The sequence below is a fragment of the Diadema setosum genome, chromosome 18 (assembly GCF_964275005.1).
Source record: "Diadema setosum chromosome 18, eeDiaSeto1, whole genome shotgun sequence".
Lineage (NCBI taxonomy): Eukaryota > Metazoa > Echinodermata > Echinoidea > Diadematoida > Diadematidae > Diadema > Diadema setosum.
Window position 1 is genome coordinate 278,102 of NC_092702.1, and position 4,399 is coordinate 282,500.

Genomic DNA, 4,399 nt, shown 5'->3' on the forward strand with positions numbered 1-4,399 from the left:
CCCCCAAACATTACAATCAAATGTGTGTGTGTGTTTTTTTTATAATACCAAAGTAGCCCCTTCTCAACACCACAAGGAATTGATGATTTTATTTGAAAAATAACAAAGTCACAATATTTCATTTAGTTTTGAGGCTCTCAACATTTAAATGGTTGTTTTACCAACATGATTTTTTTATTACAAAAGTGAGATGTGTGCAACACAACTTATCACATTCAAAAATAACGTAATTTAAGTAATAATAAAAATTATAGCTGGTTTTTATATAGCACTTTTGTTAAGATCATGCACCAATATTTGGAGCAAGTATTATTGATTGCGTGAATATTGTTTACGTCAATGTGTACTATGCATGAGTACATGACACATAACTCCTTAAATTTGGATTACCCCCTACCAAGTCTTGTTACGACATGCCTCACCTACCATTTCTTTACACAGTATGAAGTAATTTTTCTTTCATTCATGACAGCGGTAAATTCAAAAACGTTGCAGAACATGAACGGAGCTCATTTGCTGATCAACCATCTTCCTGTGAATATCGATACAACGAAGTCTCCTTCTGTGGCTCTTCATTTGACGGAGGCTCTATACTGTACATTCCCTTTCTTGTAGAAAGATTACTGCTTGATTACTACCAGTTTGTCTTGGATGTTTGCTGTTGCCATGGAGAGTTTGGAAACGATGGAGCTGGACACGACGTTTGATTATAATGTGTGTGAGGCTGTATTCATCACAAAGACGAATGTGCTACGTCACAAACGTATGTCCCACGGTCAAGGGATATTATACATGTGTAATACATGCGGAACAATCTTCACTCGGATGGATAACCTGAGATATCAAGAGAAGAAGATCCATGCCATGACCCATCGTGAAAAGGGAGAACAAAGATTCAACTGTTCCCATTACAAAGCGAGACTCCTGACCGGAAAAGCATTTAAACAAACATATCAAGAGGATGCACTGCTCTGCAGAGATATACTTCTGCCACATTTGCAGACCAGTGTTCAACCGAAAGAAGCCGTTTATGAAACACATCAAATATCATCCAGTAAACTTGTCAGCATCTCCACCAAAGCGTGTCAGGAGAGCCGATCCCCCTTGAAAAGAGTAAGTAGGACAAACATGTAAACACTCATGTTATGAACTCATGTTCCATCAAAGAAAAATGACAAGGTACAGCAATCAAATCCTCTGATGCGTGCATTATCAGTAACCGAATCGATGACATCAATATATGTAAGGTGGCAGCAAAGGAATGTAAGAATATCACTGAATAGTGATAGTGATAATGATAGAAATGGGTACTAATGATAATGTGATTATGCATTGTAAAAAAAAATTCTAAAAAGATGAGTTCATGTACATGTAGTTTCAACTTCCAAAAGTCCTTGTGCAGTACTATCATACCCTTTCTGTAAAGAGTTTATAGCAGCGCCTTTTTTGGACTATAATGCAGGTCTATGTTCACAGACACATCAATCTATGTAGATGGATTCTCTTGGTGTCCCTTGTATCAGACATTCGGAGAACATGTCCATACCAACGAAGAGATAATTTCTCTCAATGATGTTGAGTACAGAAACTGTCTTGGAAGATATCCCATTCGAGTGATCGTCCACATGCTTTATGGACCTTCATTTTTTGTAAAAACTTTTGCGTTGCTGCTGCAGTTAACACACACCTTTTGTGAAAACAGACTTTCAGAGCCAATAAACTAATTGAAGCACGAAAGATTGGACTGCCTATATTGTAAGTGGTATAAAATCATCCTGTTCTTATTCAAAAGATGTTTGAAAACACATCACGCTGCAAATTACACATAATTAATCTCTACATAATTTGTTTTAGTTTTTTGTCCCTGTACAATTGTACTATTTTTCCTGTCATGTTTACATTCTGTTTAAGTCAATTATTCAGCGTATATGTATTGAAGGGAACTTCATCCACAAGGCCGCTTGGGCTTTATTGAAGTTCTCTTTTGTTACTTTCATATTCACGTTTCTATAATTTATTACGTTAATATTGTATTGTAAAACTCAGTACTGTATAGTTTTTTAATCAGAAAATGGGATGAATCTAAACGAATGAATGAATTCAGGAAAAATATGTTTCTCTTCTTTTTAATAGTGCAAGCTTTCTTTTAAATCAATTTTTAAATGTTTAACTTAAACATTCAGGGGAGTTTTCAAGAGGTCTTTAAAGAAGGTTTTACCTTCATTTTTTCATCTTGAAAAGTCATGTTTGATTAACTGATCATCCTTCTCCACTTTGAAGGAGAGAGTTTGCTTGAGGGTAAATTATGTGACCTGGTAAGCCTGGTTACCATGGAGGACTGATCCTCCACTTGAATGGATACTTGTGGATGCACTGCTGCTATCTTTGTTGATGGTTGGATTTTCTGTCCATGTTGAAGTCCTTCTCCACTCTGAGTAATTTCCTTAAATTGGTCCTCCCACCACTTCCTTGGTCTCCCAACAGTCCTCTTCTTTTGTGGTTTCAAGGAGTATATTCTTTTCTGCCTTACTGCTGCAGTTAACACACACCTTTGGTGACAACACGCTTCCAGAGCTAATGAACTAATTGAAACACAAAAGGTTGGACTGCCTTAAGTGGTATAAAATCATCCAACTTCTTACAAAGGTTTACAAAAAGAATGCTAAAAATAAGGAGGCCTGTATTATATGGCAACATATTCTTGTATGTCTGTATAATTCTATATATATATGATCTAGTGCAACCTTTCTTTTAATTAACTTTTAAGATGATTAACTTAAAACATTCAAGGGAGTTTCAAGAGGTCTATAAAGAAGGTTTTACATTCATTTTATTTATAAAAATCACATTTGAATTACACAAATCATGCCATCTGATTGAAAATATGAAGATTTAAAATAATCATGAATGTCCATGTCCAATTCTCTTCCCGCATCAAACAGAGACATGATCCTCAAGTATTTTTGGTATGATATCTTGTATGCTCATATTATTGTACTATCAAACTTGGTAAAATGTACTTATTATTCTAAAGTGGGAGTGATCTCAACAGAGGTCCCTCCCATACACTTGCAACGTAGTATGGAGAAATTTTCAGAAATGATATTTGTCAATCTGTTTCATACCCATTTCAGTGATATTATAGACATTGAGCTCTACTGTCAGAGTTATTAGTGTCGGAAATGTAACAAATTGTGGAAAACAAGAAAAGTCTGCTCAGCCACAGAACTACTTGGAAAGCTTTAGGAACTTCGCTCATCTTTCCAAAAGGAATGTCTACAATTCACAATCCTGCAACCATCTGGGAAGACTTATCAGATGAAGGGATCGTAGTGGAGGAAAGTCGGAGGTATTTTTCTAACTTTGCCACTTTTGACATGGAATCGTACCTTAAAAAGATCAAGAGCAAAGGAAATGACCCTTCAGAAAAATTACACTACACCTTCTAGGCACATTCCAATGAATGTGAGCGTAAACTCCATAATTCCTTGGTACATCGACCTGTTTTGCATCATATCAGATGGAGATCCTCAAAAGCTAGTCAATGACATGGTCACATATCTCTTGGAAGTTAGCCAATGTTCATTAGATTTACTGGAAACTAGAATACACTAATATCATAGAGAAGCTGGATGAAAAAATGACTTTGCTAACAAACCAGCCAGTAACGATGCTGAGAATTTATTGTTCATTACCAGAATGTGCATTCAAATAAGGTAGCTACATGATATATGCATACCATATTTGAAACAGTAAGTTAAGTTTTGACCAAAACTTGGTTGCTACAACTTCTTGGGGGGAAAAAAAGTCAAATATAGGTGGAGTTAAAGATCGCCACAAGGATGGAAAAGCAAAACGAGAATGAAACAGTCCTCGAGTAATGCCACAGAAAGAGAAAGGAGGAACGGAGTCCAATGAAAATAGGATGGGATAGTGAGGATAGTGAGAAGGAAAGTGAGGCAGGAGACTGTGAAGAGGAGGATAGTGAAGCGGGCGTGGGGCAGAGTGACGAAAGAAGGAGCAACAACTGGAAAGAATGAGGTGACAGAAAATGTGGAAGATAGCATAAGTCTTGGCAGAGATAAAGGAGGTAGAGGTAGAGGAACACATGACTATAAGATAAGGGCATCATGAAGGTTGAAATCAAACTGAAGGAGACGGACTTCATGAACATTTCCAAGGTACAGGTAGAAACAGAAAGTACAGCTATGTAAAAGGAAAGCACATGCTTGTCAATGTGTGGCAAAGATTCTTCTACAATGACATCTGAACACTGGGCAATTTGGAATGAGAGAGAGAGTTCTTTTGTTTTCACCAATTGTTAAAAAGGTATGTGTTACCGAACCAATGGTGGACACTAAGAACTTGCAACGTAGTCTGGAGAAATTTTCAGAAACAA